General features: G+C 38.6%; 1 protein-coding gene across 1 annotated transcript in view; it reads right to left on the reverse strand.

Annotated features, from left to right (window-relative positions):
- galnt1 (UDP-N-acetyl-alpha-D-galactosamine:polypeptide N-acetylgalactosaminyltransferase 1) overlaps positions 1-22,749 on the reverse strand; it is a 58,401-nt gene that overhangs the window by 31,530 nt on the left and 4,122 nt on the right. The window contains exon 2 of the mRNA XM_081597647.1: positions 3,971-4,083. The gene's annotated coding sequence lies outside the window, so the exon portion shown is untranslated. The remainder of the gene's footprint in view (positions 1-3,970; positions 4,084-22,749) is intronic.

The raw sequence follows: 22,749 nt of genomic DNA on the forward strand, positions 1-22,749 counted from the left end.
CTGTTGCAGTGACTCCTGCTTTGCATGCAAAGGCAAAAAAGTGCAAGTAAAGTGTATTTGCCCCTTAGTGCAAGCACATTTTATTCCAATTCTTTACTGCAAGAAGAAAGTACATCCAGCTAACGCAGCTGGAAAAAGGAAAAGTGTTGGACTTTCTCCTGAGCTCTCAGTGTTTTCTTGCAGAGCCAGCCCAGCACCCCTGGCGGTAACCCCCACTGCATTGACTGTAGGATTTGCAATAATTAGTTGCGTCGGTGTAAAACAATTATTCAGTTATTTCTGTCCCAAAGTAATGTAACGGCTCAACAGTCGATAAGCACCGTTTGTTTTGGTGAAACATACCAAAAGAGTTCAACAGAGAGAAGAGCCAACCACAGCACAAAAGTCCCTGCTGAAATCGATTACCGATGCAAAACTTGGCTCCGGAGCAAAGTGGAATTGCACACTTCAATCTCCAATCACTGAGGCATTTTTGGCCAGAATCAATACACATTACTTTCACAGCTGGTGTTCTCTTAATGATTACAGAGAGCACCGCTGCGTGTCCCCAACAAAAAAAAAAAAAAAAAAAGAAAGGCGGACATGCTCAAAGACACACACTGAATGCATTAAAAAGAAATTGCGGCCGACAAAAGGCCCCACAAACCACTTTATCACGCCTTGCTGGTCAGATTGACGCCAGTCCGCTTCAGCTGCTCTTTTATTAAGAACTTCATTTTTTATTTATCTACTTCAATCTGATTTCTTTATTTACACAAATAATAAATCTGACACCATCAACCCACTGTGAAGGCGTCTCTTAAGTACTATTAGCACAAGCTCACACAGGCTGATCAAACCCCAACACATACAGCCTAAACTGTTTTTGCCCAGGAGAGTTTCGTGCCAGACATTACATGTTTGACTGTTGTTCCACTCTATTACTATAACAGCTCACAACAAGCAGGCAAGGCTTGAAAGGCTAAAGGCACCACAACAACATTTTCTTTCCTCCAGAAATGAGGAAAGAAAAAAGATTTTATTTATCAAGGGGGCAAAAGCTATCCTAACCAACCTGGTCCAGTGTGGAAAAGCAATTGCTCACATAACCTAATAACTGGGTGTGCCGCCAACAATCCCAATAAAGTGTGTGTGATAACTGGCATTGATGTGTGGGAATTTTGCCCCACGGCTCTTTGTTTAGTCATGTTGGAGGGATTTTTAGAATGACTGGCCGGTTAAGGTCTTACCACATCATCTCAGCTGGATTTAAGACCTTGTTTGTGTGGGTGCCACCTTTCCTAGTCTCCCCTGAAAATGATATTGTTAATCCCAGCGGGACTTCCTGGTTAAATACAGGTAACGTGAGGTTACAGAACAACAGCCAGGCATTCTCATTTGGGATTTTCTGAGCGGGATCCATGGCTCCATCAACCGAGGCGAGTCTCCAAGGTTCAGAAGCTCAAACGTGTCCCCGACCATCACACTACCACCATCACACTGACTTTTCACATGAGACATAATGTGAAAAATAACTATCCCAAAAGATGCACTTTAGTCTCACGAGTGCTCAGAATGTTTCCCCTCAGGGTTTTTAGGTAAATGTAGGATGGGCCTTTTCCACTGATGATCGTTCTTATTGAGCCGAGGGAGACCAGCAGTTCTCTATGTTGTTCTGGGATCTTTTTGTGACTTTTAGGATATGCATGGGATTATTTTGGTAGATGGACCATTTCAGAGAGGGTTTATTCTTTTTCCACTTAAAGAAAGTTTACTCAAGTTATCTTTACCTGATGTTATAATTAGTTTTACGAACTGAAATACTGAAAAATGACGACAGGATTTTCTTATTTGTTTAAATACCAATGAAAATGCATAAGAATCCAAACGATAGCACACTTAACGTTTGCTTTGGAGCTCATTAGTAAAATCACTAGGAGCACTGACTCAGAATAAGGTTTTTATTGCTGGGTGCAACAAAAGGATAGGCAGGTACTTTAAAGAGATCAACACATGGAAAGAGGTAGTTCAAATGTTTCACCCAAATTAGATGTAAATTACAGAGCAGAGAACTGTCTAAGTGTTGACAACAGGAAGATGGCAGGACCACATCTGACAGCTTTAATAACACTGTTAGCTCATAACTACAGTTTGTTCAGAAAGTCCAAAACACCCCGGTCCTATGACATCAGTGCTATGAGTAGGCAAATTAACAGCATTACTCATAACTCTTGATGCGGGAACAAGTTCCAACACAGAGCCGTCCAAAGATACCTTCATGTTTACTGTCACAGTTTCTTTCCCTCGTCGGGATTATCCAATCAAAAACTCAAAAGGTGTTTACCATGGCATAACATGCAGCCAGGCAATACTTAATGCTAACAAAGGTTGTAACGCTTCATAAAATACAGATGTTAGGAGCAAAATTTTAATTATCTGACGTTTGTAAGCCAGTTTGGTCGTTACTGCAGAGTAAAGAAAATAGAAAGAACAGCTAGTAATGCTTTATCTGCCTTGAGAAATATTTCCAAAGTGTCTTGAGATTTTCTCCAAATTTCTTAAACACAGTTTTATTAAACTAAACTATTGTTAGCCTACAGACAGCGCTGATCAGCAGTATGCTCCAGACGGAGGTAATAACAGTAATCTGATCACCCAGTGTTTAATCAATCATGCAGTGGTTTCACGACAGCAGAAAACGGGACTTGGAATTACATTTCATAATAAAACAGGATAATTTACATAAAGCCTTGGTGGCGTTGCTAAAGCCAACTTACTGCTCAACTGTGTTTGACTTTATTTTGTTATCTGTTAGGCAAAGATGTCAAAAAGGGGGTAAATGTCAAGAATTAGGATTAATTAAAGCTTTTAGAAACAAAAAAAGCAATAAATAGAAAAAAAGTTTACATCTTTGGAGTGTTTTTGTCTAGAAAGAACTGTTAAGTGAAAATCTAAACAATATTACCACTTCCAGGTTATTGTGAAATTGAAGTTGTTTGCCAACTGTGTCAAACAGTTTTACACCTAATATAACTATGTTGAACACCTAGTCTATTAAGTTTACTTCAGATGTGCTGATGACCAGTAACAGCCAAATACCAAAACCAGTTTCAAGCCGTGGCTAAATACTTGCTCCTCCATGGCAAAAGAGCTGTTAAGATAATAAAATAACCTAAATGTTTTGATTTAATTTGCCAAAACATCCACAAAGCGAGTTTCAGGAGGAAAAATGTTTTGTAGGTTTGTGTGGAAAGTTGAATTTAACTGGGTTTATTGCTTCCCTGCAATAAAGGGATTGTAGTTTTGTCAGTGTAATACCTCTTAAACTCCTCTCCCAGAACTACCAATGAACAGAGCAAATGAATGTCACAGGGGCATTCCTCAAAAAAAAAAAAAAACAGAAAAAAGATAGGAGAAGCAATGAATGAACAAAAGCACAGATTTAATTTAAGACCTACAGTTTAAAATGGGAGTCTCTAAAAGGCCTTGCAGAAACCTCGCAACATGAAGCACATTTTTAACAGAGTTTTCCCTTTATATAAAGAATTGTAGCATCAGTACATACGTAAGAATAGTATGAATATTTATGAGGTCCAATAATAGAAAGACAAAATGCTCATTAGCTACATCTGATCTTTAAAGTACCTCATTGGTAAAATTGAGAATTTTATATACTTTTCCTTTATTTATTTATTTTTTACAGTTTTTAACTGCAGAGACTTTTATTTTGTATGCACAAAAATAACAAAACGCAAAAATAATAGCTAATATTTCATTAAATTTGTGGAATTTCCTTTCTAATATATATGTCTGAGCAAACATCCTCTATAATACTAAGACGGTTATCTAATTATCTCATTATCTGATTCTGAGTAATTTAATTTTAATCATTACTTTTAGCCTGTCACTGCATACAACCACAAATTTATGCTTCACCACAGTAGAGAAATTTGAATTTGATCCCATTGTTCAGTTGTTGTGAAACTCCTACCTGTCCTAGTGACTCGAGGGCCTCTGGCCAGATGTGCAGGGCGCTCCACCGGCAGAGAGGGCCGGAGCCTCAGGGATCCCACTTCCTCCTTTACGTGTCACTCAAACATGCTCCTTAAACAGACAAAAGAGAGCCAGACAGAAAAATAAACATTTGTTTCACCGAGGATGTTAGGAAATAGCAGATATGCTGTGAAGGAAAAATGTTAACACTCTTGTAATCTCTAAGTCGTACAGGGAGGAAATATTTCTTAAATAGTAACAAACAGTTCATGGCAAGAGGCGCTGTGTAAAGTGTTTCACACATACAGTGCACCAAACCACAATCTTCACCTCAAAAAAAAAAAAAAGAAAACACAGAGTTCCTCACTGTGCACAACCTATAACAACCCTTAGTCACTCACTCATGGTGAAACTAGTCTTAATGTATCCGACTACGTTTCCATATATCAGCTCTTCCGACTTTGCTGCATCGTCTTCCACTCAAAAATGTCTAAATACTGACTTTGAAAAGTCATACATTGCTAATTAAACTCAGGGTCATCTCATAAATGCATCATCCTAAATCGTTCTACAACCATCCAAAGGTCAAACCAAGCTGGAGACATTTGGACGGCCTTAAAAAGGAAAAGAAAAAATGCACATTGAATGTCAAAAGGAGGTAGTGGTGGACAGAAATATGGGTAGACTGTTGATAAATTCCCAGAGCTGCTCACTTCACCGGATTAATCTGCTATTTTGGTAAAATCCACCGAGATGAGATGAGAGTGAGAATAATTCAACATGGGTTTATGTGTGTGTGCATCTCTGTAGCCTTAATTCTGGCCTCTGGCCTACTTTAAAGCCAAGTCTTCATCCTGGTCCACTGGGACTTGATGCTGCCTGTCTGCGTACAGTAAGAGTGTATTAGCTTTATGTTGCAAGAGCAGCCATAGCATAAATCTCTTCCTGCCAGCCTACACACTCCTGCAATAGTGGCAGTAAGAAGGATGTGCTGCAGTGCAGGTTTGCATCAGCTCATGAAGGATTCTGACCACTGAAGGTGTCGGTCTCTTTCACCCTGGGTGACTCATCACTCCTTATCTAACTTTGTCTTCTTCTCAATCATGCTTCTAAAGTCGTCTTTCTTTCCAACCCTCTACTAAACCTTCCCAAAACCACAGTGAAACGTAATCCATCTGCAAATTGGAAGAAAAACGAGTAAAAGGCTTCTAGAAATACTCTTGAAATTCCCAAGACAGACACAAAGTAAACCTACAGAGCCATACCCAACACTGCAGCGCGAATGGCAAATCATCTGTGTCTTTGCTTTGTCTGCACTGTAAACCTCTTCCTGTCCTCATTTCTAACTTATCTCATGCTGTAGGAGTGTGAAATGTCACCACAGGCACAAAGACTAAGAGCAGACAAGAAGAAACACATACGGTTCCACAGCTCTTTGCTTGAGCTACCGTTAAGGAAATGAAACTTTAAATTAAATTCATTCTTAATAACAATAGACGTTTTTTCCGCCTGTGTTTAATTAAGTTTCTATCCAGCAGTGCAGCAAAGGCATAAATTTCCAATCAAAGATGCATCATACATGAAATATTACCCTATACTGCATCCAAGCAGTCAGTTGTGATATATTATGTATTTCCACTCCTATACTAAAGCACCAATCAGAAGCTTCAGATTGGATACCAACTTCATCGTCACGTGGAAAAACTTTCTCAGTCACTTTAAATTTTTTTAACAAGTATCCAAAATACTACTACAGACAGGTTGAAAACCTGGCCTTCCACTTAAACTACTGACTCAGACAAAACAATGGACAAGCTCATGAACAATAGGCTCCATAAGATCATGAGATATAGATATAGTGTATAATAAAAATCACATTTAAACACAAAACGTTATTGGACTAAAATGATCTCTTTTGGTCTTTATTTTTCAGTACTATACTTTTATAACATCCTCACTTCACAGCTGTTCAGCTATACACTAAGAACGAACACATGTAAATCAAAAGGGTGGCTCTAACCACCTCCTACTGTTGCTTCAATCTCGGTTTTACGTAACGGTCCCTGTTAATAATCCAAAAGTCCAACAGTCTCCTCTTCTTCTCAGCCCTCTTTTCATTCACTCTGGGTCCACGTAGTTCCTGTCATGAATCCAAGAGGCCAACGACTGAGGCAGAAAAACAAATGCAGTAATAAGGAGGGGTTCGCTGGCAGACAAATGAAAAAGAAAATCATTCCTTTCTCTATGCAAAAAAAAAGAAGAAAAAAACCACACAACCACCCTGGACAAAAATTTAAGCACGCTTTACTATTAGCACCAAAACTGCCTTGTAAATGCAGAGGTGCTACAAAGCCTGTCTGAGTCTGAACACGGTTAGAAGACTTTGTTCTGGACCGTCTGAAAGGTAGCGTGGGCAGAACTAAACCCAAACAAGTAGTCAAATTAATCTTTCCCAATTCGCCGAGCTCAGAGCGAACCCTCTGAGCAATCAGTCGAGTCCAAGGCTTTATCCAAACTGTTTCACGGAAAAAGCCACAGGGGAGATATATTAAAGCTTTACATTCTCTGAGCAATGAACCGCTTGCAACGTGTGAGTGTTTGGTTCCCAGCCAGGATCTCTGTACGTGTTATGTGACTCTGTTTCTAGCTTATGTTGTAACAGAGGGAGTCCAAAGATGGCATCTTTTGTATTCGCAACAACAAACAGCGCTGCGCCAACCTTGGTCCAACTGGTTCGTCTTTTCTTTCAGTCAACCTCCTGCTCTGAAAAAGCCCTCCCTGAATACAGTTCTGGAGTAAAGGAAGGTGATGCACAGGCTGTTGCACTACACACACACACACACACACACACACACACACACACACACACACACACACACACACACACACACACACACACACACACACACACACACACACACACACACAAGTGAAATTCATGCAAAACAGACATTGGAGGAAAAGCAACAAAAGATGACAACAACACTATTACAGGCCACTGCAGTCATAGCTCACCATTTCTGACAGATTTCCAGGGGAAGCCCGAGTAGAAAAACAGGAATACCAGGAATAGAGTGTATAGAAAACACACATGAAGCAGCTGCTTGTGTCTCAATGGACACTCCATAATAGACTTTTGTTTTTAAAAAGATGCAAGCAAGGCAGGTTGGGGTTTAGAAAACCCTTTAAAAGCAAAGCAAACACTTTTATGAGCTAGCCAGAGGGTAGTTTCTGTTTTGCAAACGATCCTCAGCCACATAAAAGCATTTAGCAAAATCCCATCTGACCTGGCAGGATATTACTCACAAACTGTTTCTGGACACTGTTGGCTCATGTGACTGATTGACTGACTTTCATGTGATACATATTTATATGCATCACATGAGACTGACATCCTCATATGATACGGTCTCACACATTTGCCCAGAGGTAAAAATATATCTGGAGATGGGGTAAAATAACAACACAAAAAGCATCAACTAACTGCTATTTCATGCATGTGTAACTTCAGTCTTAAACTCTTGTAAGGGTTAAAAGTGGGGATGCAACAAGAAGCAACTCCTGACCGATACCGACTTTGGGTTTCTTTGAGCTCTAACCGGCTGATATTGATTTATCAAGTCAAGTCCATTTGCATAGCAACACGGCAGTTCAAAGTACTTTATGCAATAAAAACATAATACTGTAACAAATTATGAAACAAGCAATAAACATTACATTTAGTCAAATGCCATCATAAAAATCATCAAATAAATTTGCATTTATCTACTGAGTTCTCGTTTTTTTTATTAAACTCAAACAATATAAAGTACCTGCAGTTGTTTAATGTGTTTATAGTCTGATTATCAAATGTTTTCACCAGCAGATCACTGATCAGATCCAATTAATAATTGAAAGTTAGTTTGAGCTGTTTTTTTTAAAGAGAATAAATCAAATTACCCATTGACTTGAAGCCAGACATAATATGCACACAAACTCACACACACACACACCTAGACAGACCTTCACTGCTCTCGCTGCCCACACAGAATTTAGATTATAGTAGTTGAGATGCTAAAGCGCAGAGAGTGTTACAATGACAGAAGAGAAACAGAAAAGGGAGGAAAATGTGAGTTTTATCACAACAGATACAGTCATTGCAGTAGTCAGCAATAATCGGCATGCTTCTCTAATACCGTGCAGTCCTACTTTGCATGGTAAAACATTTACTGTGTGCTTGTGGGTCTGCAGATTTACAATATGCAGAAGAAAATGGAGGCAGCAGAGGAAGTGGAAGAATTAGGGAACAAAGGACATACAGGGGATAGATGAAAGGACAGAGTGACAGACAGAAAGACAGAGATCTAGTTCCTGTTTACAGAGAGCAGGGAACACAGGAAACAGAGCTGCAGGCCACTAGACCACTACGTGTGTAACCGTAAGCGACAAGATACACACCACACACACACACACACGCACATCCTTACTACCTTCAGTTGTCTGTGTCCTGAGTGATTACACGAGCTAGATCAGTCAGAGACTCTCCTATCTCTCTCCAGGTCCCTTGGTGACATCTGGAAACTTGTGATTTGTATTTGGTCCAAGTTCTGGCCAGCAGCCGCGTTAACAGGATCAGGCTTCAGAGCATGCACGTCCCCCAGCTGTGTGTTCAGAAGCTCCTGGCAACATTCCCAATGCAGAACTAAATTCTTCGTAGTTTTATGCAGTGAGAAATCTCCTCTTCTGACTGACTTTTGGCAAAGTGTGAATTGAATAAATTTTTTGAATATTGCTTTTTTTTTCTACATGAAAAGCACAAGATATATCAAACAGGGACGCAAACAATCGACTTACGATTAATTGTCGATTTATAGTTTATTAAAATAAGTTTAGCTACACTCAATTAACTATAAAGTCGGTGTGTAGACCTTTCAGTGTTGTCGTGTGGCCACAATCCAGAAGAGGGCGCTGCTGCTCATCCTGAAGTAGAGCCAGATGTAAGAGAAGAAGATGGCGGAGAAACGGTCCAAACGGTGTCCGATGTAGGATGCAAAGTGCACTTTATTCGCTTCTGTTTTGAAATATAAACACTCGACAAACTTCGTAAGTTTCACCTCTAATGGCGCTCATACAGCCGTGCTGCATAGTCGAGCAGCGTCTACTTCTCAACCACAACACGGGAAAATTGGAACATGGCGGAGAAAAACAAAATGCCAATAAGCACGATTGACTTTGAAGGCTTCCTTTCATGGCGTCAAGTTTTAACTTTCCTTCAAGAACCACAACAACCTGGTTACAGGCATGATGCAACAAGAAGGTAGCTGAACTGGAAGCACGACTAATAGCACAAAGTGCTGTTCTCACCACAGATTGTAGTCAGCTCAGACAGCAGAACTACATCACAGCTTCGGTCCACTTTTTTGACGCAGTGGACAGTGAAATGTGCAGTCCTGAACATCTCTCTGTTTATGAGGGATTAAGTGTTTCACTTATTTTATTCTTTTCATCTTTTATTTTTCTATTCAGTACACCGAGTTTCTTTTGCTATATTTCATAAATGTCTAAGTTTAATATTGTGAGAAAGTTGTATTAAATTCAGTCTGCATTTAATACAGTTGACACAAAATTATTGTTAAAATATGATGACGAGCTTCCTTTTTAAATTCACAGATTAAGAATAATTAGCCCTTTGTGATATGGAAAGACGGTAAACCTTTGATAAAAGAGGAAACTAAAGTTTGTAAGAAAATGGCCATTTAACAAATCATTATTCTATTGATAAACTCAGTCAACTTTAGATTAACTTAATTAACTGATAACTTGCAACTCTAATATTACATAAAAGCTAATTAACTTCTAAATAGCATTGTCTTTTTTCTTAAAACAATAAAAAGTTGAAAAGTGTTAAAACCAAGAAGGATTCAGGCTAAAATAAAAGTACAGAAAAGCCAAACTGAACCTCTAGCACTGACATTTTAACGACTCTGGAAAAAGTATGCTTGTTCACCAACTTAATTTTATATTTGCTGGCCCATTTTCATGTACTTAGAGGAGTACCAGAATTACCCTTGCTGTGTGCTATGCACCTACCTAATGGGTAAAAAAAAAAAAAAAACTTATTTTGAGAACCACTGCATTTGAATCGTCTTATCTTAATCATTAAATTGTCTGTTCTTATGGGAGATGAAATCAGAACATTTTAACAGGCATCTTCTACCTCTCCAAAAGTGGGCCATCAGCATTTTTGCAAATCAGATAACATCTGATGCCACATAACTGACATGCACGGTACACCTCAAGGTTCAGTGTTTGGATTTGTGACGTGTCTTAGACTTACATCTCTCCTACCATAGATAATGCAGTTTAAAAACAATTCAGTACATAATACAATGCAGTAATTAGCAAAGTTTTATCAGGATAAAACGTAATACCGCAATAAGATGAATTAAACACTCATTGCAGTCTTATTAGCAATAATATATTAATTATATGGCTGTAACTATATGGCTGCCAAACCTCTCTACTAAAAAAATGTAAAAAGTTGCTTCAGGACCAGTTACATTTAGTGGTGCAACTTTTTAACTAAGCATCACACATAATATCATATTGTCAAATAATCCAACTATAAAAATAATTCTAGCAATATTGGTAGTCTTTGCAAACAATCAATTTGTGTTCATCTTGTCAAAATAAAGTGTAATTCTTATGATTTTTTTTTTTAATCTTCACTATAAAGATAACCGCTGATTCATATTTCTTACTCCAACTTTTAGAAACTTGAACGGACAGGTTCTTCCTTTTTTCTCCTTTGACTTCCAGTTTTATTATTCCTCTGTGAAACACTTTGTGATATTATCTAAAAATAAACATAAGGATTCCAGTAACCGAATAAAACCAGAAAAACATTAACACTCCTCCGCACCCCATGCTTTCTTTTTATTCACACAAACATAACAACAAAAAGACATAATGACAAAACCAATATTGTGTCACATCATCCGATTCGGTCCGAGGCCGTGTTTCCAAAGACCGAATAGCTTTTTGGTTGCCGCAAAATGAGCAATCAATAAGTGGATGACATCTAAATATACACATGCGGCATCAAGATGAACTCGCACATGTTTCTAAAAGGAGCTGGTGATATCAGAATTTCATTTAAGCAGCTCCATCATGAGATCAATACCCCATGTCACTGCGTGCACACACACACACCCCTCGTCACACTAGATGAACTCCAATAAGCTTCCATTGTGCCTTCTAAATGTTCGGCAATAACTTGAGCTTAAAGACTTCAGGTAAAGCCCCTCTGTGAGCTCCTGGCATGACTAATCTGGCCATCCTCCTTTAAATCTAGCCTTATTAAGAAATCTAGTCTGATTAAGAACTCAAGAGATTTTCTTTCTGTCCTTCTATCCTATTATGTCTCTGTATTGCCCCGGTTTAATACGACTCGATCAACGCACTGTTAAACATGCCTGTGGTGCTCAGTTTCTTTTTGCACATGCTGTCAAATTTAAAACGTAGATGAGAACGAAATGAAACTTGTGCAGTTTCATTTCGTACCTCGGGGCGCCTGTAGATACAATGATTCATCGAGTCGTGCAGCTCCCCGCTTCGGCTTGCATTTACATTAACAATACCTTTAACTTGGTTGAAATTGCAAGAATGTGTTCCAACGCTCCACATTCTAAACAAATCGATCCGAGACAAACTGCTGGATTGTTTATATGGAGCTTAGCACCATGGGTAAGGCTTGCAGACACTTGCCAATTACAAACCAAATAGCTTTCGTGTGACACACTCTGATGGCGTCGTTGGATGGAGGAGGAGCAGTGTGAATGGGAGAAGCAGCCACCAGTGAGACTGCAAAGCCTATTTGAGGGGGTGTGAGAGCTGAAAGCATGCAGAAGGAACCCAAAATAAAAAACATACTGAAACCAAGGCGAAGAGTGTGATGAAATCACCCTGACCCTCTTGAAATGGGTGTGCGTGTTAACACAACAGATTCGATAGAGACGTCCCGGTGATAATCTGCAGATTGACCTCCACAAACGGAGGATCAAACAAACAAAACAAAATAGCCGAGAACAACTTCCTAATCATCCCATCATACTCCATTGTTGATGATTGCAGCACAACGTCTGCATTGATTAAAATCCCTCGGACAAGTCAAGGATTGGGTTTAGGATGTCGTCTAGTTTTGTGCAGCCCTCATGCTGCCTCATGTTATGAATGAGTGAATGGACAGATTCTTGTCGACAAACAGATGAGAGGGTTCTTTTTCAAGACACTACAAAATAGGTCACGTCTGTTAAATGTTACACGTTTAAATAAATCAACAGAAGCCAGGCGAGAGTTTATTTAAGGTTTTATTGCTCTGTGTGCCAATTCAGATATTCTTTTTTTTTTTTTTTTTACTCGACCGTGTTTGGTGTAAAGACGCAAACAGCAGGAATGGGGGGGTGCAGGATCACAAGAGCTAACGACGAAAACACTGACAGTCATGTATATCAAAGAAAAGTCAGGGGCAGACGAAAGAAATAAAAATGTCCAAAGGTCGTGATTTTTATGCATCGTTTGCAGGTTTCTTTATGAGATATTTTGTTGTGGAGTTCAACCATAAAACGTTTTTAAAAGGGACATTTAGCTTTCTTATTTTAAAATGTTTAAAAAAAAAACAGATTATTTCTCTTGTACATAATGTTTTAGTTTTTCTGTTACCTTTATGAAACTTGAATCATGCTAGAAAGCTGAAAGAATGAGAGACCTATTAGGAATTTTTTCCAATTGCTTTGTTTGCTCCATACTTACTAAATATGTTAGTGAATGGAGTTAGGAGGGTCAAAGTGGAATTTAGAAAAATAAAAATTGAAATGGTGAAATTTGGGAAAATAAAATTGATTTCATAGGCCCCTACACAACCCTGAAAACACCATCCTCGCTGTGGATGGATGAAGTCAAATAAAGGGCAATCATGAAAAAAACAAAACGTTTCAACTGAGGAAGACAAAGAAAAAAATGTACACTACATGTAAAAACAAAATAAGAAGAAAACCATGGATTCTTCCATGGTTCACAACTTTGTGTTGGTCTATCAGAGACAGTCTAAGAGGCACTGAAAACATTCACCAGTACTTAAAGTTAAGAAATCCTATGAGCTTTTGTGGTTGTTAAACCAGAACAGGCCAAGACAGACAGCTAGAAAAAAATAAGCAGCCACAGACTCCAGTAGTCTAATAGGAAAAGAATGTGAAACTGAAAACAAAAAGGAACCTGCTGTTAACACGAACAATTAAACTAAACCTAAAAATGTTCTGTTTCAGAATTAAGAAAGATTTATCTGGCTGAGAAAATACGGGGTCGATATCCTGCTGCTCCGTCTCTTCCTGGCCTGGCCACTCTGACCCAAATCTCCCCCTCTGGCAGATTACACATACAACACAAACACACACACACGCGCGCGAGTTCGCACACACACACACGCACACACACACACACTCTTCAGAGATAAATGATCATATAGCAACCGACATTTGTGGCTTGGTGGAAATGCAATTCCTCTTGGGTTAGCATGCATACCCACACTTAGAAAGCAAAACAATGGATGTGCTGTTCTGCAGTCCATCAGTCAGGACTAACTGTTGATATGGCTATCCATGTGACCGAGCCAGAACAACTCTACTCAAAGAGTCCTCAGAGACACAAACACACAGACACTTAAAGTAGCAGGATGGCAGCCGATAAGAACTTGAGATGGATGGCTGTGTGCATCCCTGCTGCAACTTTATCAGGGTCACCAAAAGACGGATGACTTACTCTGACAGAGTGCAGAGCTGCACAGCAGGTTCTGTCCTTTTAGCCCAAAACATAATACGTTGCTCATCTTCAAATGATATTGGAAAGTCACAAGTACTTTCTATTTCTGTTCGGGATGGAAATTTTGCCTCAAGGAATCCTTGACTGATCCCTCTTCTGTTTTTTTCCCTGAACTACAAATAGTTTACAACGAAATACATTTTTTAGGTGATTAGCAAGTAAATAAAAGTCATCCTGGAAAAGCCGACACAAGCTCAGCTGCCTGTGGCAATGCTTTATGCTGCATTACAATTGCTTGTTTAACATTTTAAATGGAGATGAACAATTGAGTTGGACATTTTTTTTCATTGCATTACAAAAACAAACTCAGTTTTCTGCCCATAAACACATCAATATTTTTTTATTTTTGTTTTACAAAAAAAATTAAACAGTGACGTGTTAATGGATAAATGGGGGTGATATACTCCATTTCTAATGAAGAACCTGTGCTTTTCTCTTTAATGAAATATTGTGCTTTAAAAAAGGCAAATACTACTTGCAGCAAAAGGGAAAAAAAACTACTGAGAAAAATTGGCTTAGCACAGATGAAATGCCCCAAAAACATTTAAAAAGTAGGGATGCACTGATATAAAAATTAGGCAAATATCAACAACCAATATTATTTTTGCCCATATGATCAATGACTGATATTTACAGATAGTATTATATACAGTACATGTATTTTCCTACTCACTGAGACTGAGTAGCACTGAGCACTGCAGACACTGCTTCTTTGCTTCAGTTAAACTTCCCACAATCCTTTGCTAACAATCTAACTAATCATGACCAAACAAATACCACATAACCAACCCCCATCCATCCTGAAACACAAATGGCAACCAGATGAAAAAAAAAGCAACAAAAAAACATCAGTTATTAATATCAACCCAGTTTAAACACCTCACAGGAGGCACCGCCGCTACCTCTCTATTCATTTCCTGTGGAACTTGTGCAGCAAGGCGACAATCGCTTCCTCTCCTCCAGCCAAACGACCAGCAAAGTTTGTCCATGTAAATTTTTTTAAATTTCACACTTAGACATAGTGCAAGTCTATGTGAACATGTAAGTGTGCACTGAGTGAACACTTAGATGTTCACACACAGCCTTGCAACGCAACACAAGAAAGTTGAAAAATGTTGAACTTTGGTCGCTGCCGTCACCATCGCATCCCGTGTGTCAAACATCGGCCAATGCCAATGATAAAGCCGATATGTTGTGCACCCCTAACGAATTAGTAAGAGAAATACAACATGTGGAGAGACTGACATGCAAAATAAAGACTAGATTAGGAACAATGGTGAAGCACAAACATTTGAAGAAATAGAGGTGTTGAGAAATCATGCAGGCTTTGTTCTGGGTTTTTTTTTCTTGCTTTTTTATAGGAATGTTTACAAAATAACTAAAATCCGTGAATTGACGATGTCACGTGTGTTATGTGAATAGGTGATGAACAGTTGCAAAACTAAAAAATGATTTGTTTACTTGCTGATATTTGTCTTCATAAAAGAAATCCCCTGGACTAGTCTTAAAAGTTGACTTCCAAACAGTAAAGACGCATCAGATCCAAGTATCACCACTAATTTAAATAATCCCTTAAATGTATAAAGTGTAAAGCATCGTCTCTCACATATAAAGTAGTCTGTATTAAATAATAGCTCCCTTTGATAAAAAAAAAAAACACCACTGCTTTTGTGAATCTAAAAAAAACTGTAGTAATCTAATTATAGTTGACTATTCCCTTTCCAGTTATGCAAGTAAAAAACACAATACATTATAACTCAGACAGTATTTTGAAGTTATTTTCTCTGATCAACAGATTCTGTCCCGTGGTTTAGTTGTGTAGCAAACATATCAGACACAGTGTGAGCTGACATGCTCTTTTTATTGCCTTTGTTCAATTTTATGTGAATGTTTTTAATTTTGTTTAGCATCTTGTTTTTGTTTTTTGCTTTTTTTTTTTTTTTTTTTTAACTAGACGAAACTGAAGTTTCCCAGACTGAGGTTGGGAAACTTCAGTTTTAAAATGTGCTTTATAAATAAATTGTATTTTGATATCCATTTATTCCTATTTAGGAATGTATCAAGATTCCCTTTTAGCATGTTACTAAGACATTTCATTTTTAGTAAAGATAGTGTTTTTGTAAATTAATTTATTGTAAACAACAGGGTAAGATAAACAAAAGAACAACACTGCTAAGAACATATGAAAAGCCATCAAGAATTTCAGCTCTTTTAAAGAAGACGAAAGATATAATCCTCCAGGCCAGGATGATATTTCCATATTTGCCATGCAATCATCTCTTTATGACTCAGCAGAATTTATATATTTGCTTCTAATGTTGCCTGGAAGGAAAGGAAATCCAGGCGTAAGAGTCAGCATAGAAAATAACATGTTCCTGTTGCCAGACGTTAAGTGCTGCATATAAAGGCACATTAGTGGTGCAGGATCACAAAGACGAGAGCTGAACACGATCTTCCAAGGTTACTCAAGGTGTTTTGAATAAAATGCGACAAATCATATTTTTTTCTACTTTATTTAAGTGTTCAAGGTGACTCTTCAAGCTTTGTGTGATTCATACAAAGAACCTCAGGATTCAGCAAATCACAGCAACGGTAAGCTGAGGATCGGGACTGGTTAAATCAATGGCAAAAACAGGCATGAAAACATTTATTTTCAATGGTATTTGAAATCATCTTCCACTGTCAATACCTCTGGAACAGAAAGTTTCCATTTATGTTCTCTGATCTCCAAGTATTTCACACAAAATAATTGTCTACTTAGGATAAACTCGGAGCACAACCTCAGAATATCAGCAAACCATTAACGCTGGCAAAACTGCAAGTAAAAACTATTTCCACATTTGAGTAACTTTCAAAACATTATTCTTATTCATTAATAGTTCTGCTTTCTATTAATGATTTTGCTGAACATCAGCCTTTTACTCCTTTGTTGTGAGCAGTAAATTCTTTTTTAGTCTGGATGTAGAGCTATTGTTCATTACATTGGCTGAAGTCACTTGATTTCTGTCTCTGAAAGTGACATTTTTGAGAGCAAAACACCTGAAGTCCAGATAACTTTTGCTCAAATTTTAACACACCTAATTATTCGTGCACATTTGTAACAATAAGTAAAGAAAAGAAAAAAAAACCTAAAGAAATATGCAGCATATGTAAACATAGACACAATACTGATAAATTGTATTTATTATTTATAGTTTTTTGATTAAAAAGATGAATAGGTGCAACCCGACTTCATCGTATTGAATTAAAATTATGACGGGATAAGTCTGTACAGATTTATGTTAGTGATCTGAATCGTTTCATATGTTTCAATTCTTTTGGTATTGAGTGGATTAATTCAGTTGTATATTTCTATGTAGAGAAATTAGATATGACTTTAATCGTCTTGCATTGTTAGTGCCTTCAGATGACTTGTTGTGAAATGGTGCTATATGAATTAACTGAACAGAAACGGGTCAAGAGTGGAACGGACACTCACAGCACTATGACCAGACAAAGCCCGGTCCAACATACAGTAGGAACAGAATGCTGATGTACTGTTGATGTTTTAATGCCGCAGGTCTTTAAATCCTTGTAACATGTCACCGCAAACTCAACAGAGGAGTCTGCGATCATCTTTGAAAGAACACAAACAATGATAAAACATTACCCAACAAAGAGCGTCATATAATTTGGGGCAGCAGACTGCTTACACTGAGGAAGCTAAGAGATATTCCTGCTGAGCCTTAATCTAATATTAAACTATAAGGGTGTCTTTTACCTTCAAATGAGCTCGTGATGCTTTTGCTACTTAACAACGTTGGGACACAGGCATCCAAGCAGAGAGCAGAAATAGCCCATTAAATCCTCCTCAGAGAAGAACCAATGCAGAAAACAAGAGACTGCAGCTAGGAAAAAAAACCTCTGCTGAATACTGCGCTAAATCCTATTTCCTTATCGTTAAGCCTGCAGAAACTCTGTGTCCATCCAGCTGAGACACACCGAGTGTGACAGCCTCTGAATCATCTGTAAAGGCTCTATAGGCAGTTTAAATATTCTCTGCCGCAGCTGAGGTTTGCTGCTCGTTTTTTTTCCTCCTTCGCGGCTACAACATTTTCCAACAAGGCTATTTAAGAGGAGTCAAAGTGCAACGAATAAGGCAGGAACAAGTGAGGTCACCACATGACATAACCCAAAGACCGTTCTCCTCCCACTCAGCTTAAAAAGCATGATCTCCTCAATATAAAATTAACCTTCACACGCAGTTTTCAGGGAACATATGTGCTGAACGCACGCGTGTACTACCAGGATTTACGTGTTTGTGTTGGCCTTCGGCTGGTTCCAGTATGAGAGACGGCAGCACAGCACTGACAGGACTCCCTGGTGGCGCTGGCTGACCCACTTCGACGCAATACTATCCCTAATGTGACCTGCTGCAGAGCAAGAGGACACACACACACACAGAAACACACGCATACACACACACGCACACACAAAAACATACCAAGGAAGCGTCTGCTTACAACTCCTAAAGGACGGCCAGCCAAAAAAGTGCTAAACACTCCCTACGGTTTACTCTTTTCTCATCCTTCTCCTCTGAAGATCATCAACTGAAGTGCTATCTGATCCAGCTGAACTACCTATCTACATCCTGAGCGACCTCCTTTAAGATCTACTATTAATCCAGCCCGTCTGTTTTAAGTAGGGGAGCTGATATAACAAGATAAGCATCTTAGAACAACAAACAAGCCATCAAAGCATGTTTCTTTAATTGAAGCGAAACAAGACGAATCTATATTAAGCACTGAAATATCACAGTGGCCTGGGTTTAACCAATTAGGATGTGAAGTAACGTATGACCGCTTCTGCCATTTCGGAGCTGACGCAGTGCAACAGGAAGGTGGGAGCTTCATATAACAGATTCATGTGTTAATTGCAATGTCTGTGTTAGTTGTGGAAATCCTCTCAGACTGCAGTGAAGTTCCCTGAAGTATTTGCTTTGCAAAACGTACTTCACCACATATGAAACATATTCATGGTAACAGTACAAGCTGCTACCTCTCTCAGCCTGCTGTAGATACGCCAACTCCCACTAATGGGTTCTGGAAGGTGAAAAAAACTCATAAGAAAGATCTCTTATGAGTCTGTATATGTAGAAAATAAAGGGTATTTTCAGATTGTAAAAATTAACTAATATGTGTGAGGGGAAGACAAATGTGTGCCCACTCATGCATTATCGCTGTGCTGGGAACTACTTGTCCTGATACTCCCCCAAAAACATTTGCTTTTTACTTATGTGCCCTTTATGTGAACTAGCATAGTGCTGCAATTTGAGAGGATTACTGCCAAGTTCAGCCTCATCATTAGTATCACATCATTCTGGCTGCTCATAACTTTGCGGCTGATTTCTGACCTCCAGTTTTTGTAATGCTTTCTCTTCCAAGAACTCCCAACTTTTCCAAATCCAGCCTGTTCCCTGATAGACAAGAGGTTGAAAGATAAGACAAATCGCCTTTACTGTAGTCTGTGCAGCTTCCTGCTATCTGCTGAACAGTCTCTCTTCTGCAGCCCTAATGAACCTCTGAACGGTCTCGGAGTATTGTAGAAAGTACAGCGTCATTTTAAATAGCTCCTTACATCTCTTTGAGACTTACGTGGTCGTACTGAAAATGGATCGTATCAACTTTGCCTCATTCAGTGTCAAGCAACCCCAGCACAAAGTCTGAGTTAATAGTCAGGGTAGAACAAGCTTCAACCAGTCACAAGTCAATTTCTCTGTGTATTTCTGGTTTTATGGAAATATTTTCCAGCAGATTCCCCTGAATGCACCAACAAATGATGTCCTGGGAATCAGCTTGAGGTTCTGATCCAGCTATTACCATCAAGAATCACTGTAGCTGACTTCACACAACTCCAGTTCTCTTATCAAACTTTTGTCTATTCATTGTTTGACAATCTTCTGATTGTCTTTGCAAACCAGTATTGCTAACATGTACACAGCTTGGAGCAATTTCATTTATTTCTCTTACCCCAGAGTATTTCATGTTCAACAGCTGGGAACTTGACAGAGAGCATCTCATTTTACATGATAATGGAAGAAAGACAAAAATGAAGTGATGATGTAAGGATTCAAATCACAAGTTGCTTTGAACACACTTAGGTTGGTTGTTCACCTGAACACAGCATCATAGAAACTAGAGTTACTAAAGAGACGATAGTTGATCATTTGAAGCATTTCTCAAATAACACTAAAGTCTAGCACCACCATTTTCTACTTGCACCTCAAAAAATGTATAAAATCGAAGTCCTATCCTGACCTAACAAATGTCTCAGCATTCAAGACTTAAACATGTTGGTTTACAGCTCAGTGAGAAAACCGCATCATTCGTCTCTCACACCAATAAGAGAAACTAAGTGGTCTGACACCATCTAATTTAGAAAGCTTAAAGTCCTAAATATTCAAAATTTCAGACAAGCAAAAAATGTCTGAAATTGCCTTTCTGTGTAACCCCAATAAATTTTCTAACAAAATATAGAGAAACTTACGTTTCAAGTTACGTAATGAAACTTACCACTTCCTATAATGATCTGTGATCATTTTACCCAGAGCATTAAAGTGCTGCACTTTTGCTTATTGTTTCATTTTTTTTAAAGTAGTCTGAGAGGAAGCAGGTAGCGAGAAGAGGGAAAGACAACTCAGTAAAGAAACTGAAGACAGGACTCAAACCTGAGACGTTCGTATCGAGGTCTATAGTCTCCGTATACGGTGGGCCACTCCAACCATTGCTCCAGGCGACGCCCCACTCTTCTGCGTAATGTTGAACCAAATGTTATAGTGAAGCATTCTGGTTTAACTCTCATCAGCTGACTCTTAACAGCAGCAGGAAGTGATCAGTTTAACCTCCATTACGCAAGAATTATATGTTTCCCTGTTTTATTGGTTCTGCAACAGCCAACAAAGAACTATTATTGTGCTGAAATGTTTCAATAGCCATGGTTTTAAATAGGTAATTAGACTAACGAGAACATCAATCAGTGATAAAGATTAATTTAACATCTAAACAGTGTCTGGCAGTTTATAATCTAAGTCATGCTGTGCAGGGCAGATACCAAACGTCCAGTCAATTGAATAAAGTTTTTTTAAGAGTTGTTCAGAGGAGCAATTGTGCTTCATGCTGGCAGGACTGCAGCTTTCAAAAGTGAATTGAGGGTAACCACACCGCTTTATCCATTAGGAAAGACTCAACCACCTTGCATTAGTGGGTTTAGTAGCATTGCAGAATGCATGCCAATACTAAAACTGCCATGAAAGGCAAACGTTAACCAGCTTAATCAGCAGGGAGATCAGGCAGTCATCCAATGTGCTGAGAGCGGCTGTTTCTATTTATTTATTTTTTTTTAAGAAAAAGCTCAAATAAAGCAAACTAAATTAGAAGTTTTGTATCTTTAAAAAGAAAAGCCCAAAGCCTCTGCTTTGGGAAACATGGCACAGCATAAACGTTGGGTGCTTGCACCCAAGTTTGCAGATGTCAGCAGAATACTTTTTTTCCCCTCAGATGATTAATCTATCACAGCAGTACAAGTAGTTTTTAATAAGGAAATCACTGAACGTAAATCACATAACTAATTAACATACAATTAGATCTAAAGACCCCCAAAACCACTACTTCGCGTACACTGACCAGCCATTTTATTAACTACACTTGTTTAATTAATGGAAATAGCAAATCACGTAACAGCTGAACTTATTTAGACGTCTCAATGTGGTAATGCGTTTTAACTTCAAACTGAGCATTAGAACTAAGAAGAAATTGAATTTAAATAACTTTAAATGTGGCATAGTAGGTGCTAGACAGACTGATCTGAGTATTTCAAGCAGTCAGAATGGTCCGAATGAGAGATGTATAATTATCAGCAGTTGTGCGGACAAAAACAACTTCTTTCTTATTCTTCTGATTAGAATATCTTGACTGTCTGACAAGATGGAAAGACAACAACAGATCGAATAACAACCAAGCTGCCGTATGTGGAATACCTTCACTAGTTATAATACACTTTGAACCTTGAAGCAGATGGGCTACAGCAGTTGAAAGACTACACCTGGTGTGAGAAAGATGAAACTAAGGTTATAATTCAAACAGACTCACCAAAATTTGGCTTTACAGATTCAATAAGTACTTCATGGTCCGATGTGTTTATTTTAATCAGGAACATTCAAAGGGCAGGACTCTGTTGGTGGCCCAAAGTACCAGTTGAGCATTGTTTATTTGCCACAGTCCGCTAGCATTACTGCTGCCCAGGACCATTACTTTATGACTGCAGCGTATCCGTTTGATGAGACATCTAGCAGGATGACGTTCCATGTCACAAAGCAAACTCCTCTCAAACCGACTTCCTGAATGTGCCAATGATTTCACTGTGCTCCAGCTGCCTCCGCAGTCACCAGGTCTCAAGCCGGTAGAGCAGCTATGGAAATTCACGTCATGGAGATGGATCAGGCATATCTGCTGTCATTTCAATACAGACCAAAATTTCTCAGAAATTATTGTGACAAATTGCTGAACATATGTTCCAATACTAACTGGGTGTCCAGTCAATAGTAACAAAGTGTACCGAATTCGCATGGAATTCAAACACATGTTAATTTACAATTAGCTTTGATGTGGTCATGCCAATTGAAGTTTTTATTCTTTGGCTGAATAGTTCTTTGGCTTTTATGTTCAGAAATCCATCACAACAAACATGCTAGAGAACAGAGAGTACTTCTTCACATTTTGCTACGTTGTGAATGGTTGAATGAGCATTTTAAAAGGGAAAACGAGTGCTATTAAAAAGTACCACCTTGAAAGTTGTGTTCAGCAGATCCAAAACATACTGAAAAGGTCGTCAACGCAGCTGTAGCAGGTTGCATTCCCAGGCCAGGCCATTGAGCAAATGTCTTCC

The sequence above is a fragment of the Poecilia reticulata genome, chromosome 16 (assembly GCF_904066995.2).
Source record: "Poecilia reticulata chromosome 16, P_reticulata-male-v2, whole genome shotgun sequence".
NCBI classification, from domain to species: Eukaryota; Metazoa; Chordata; class Actinopteri; order Cyprinodontiformes; family Poeciliidae; genus Poecilia; species Poecilia reticulata.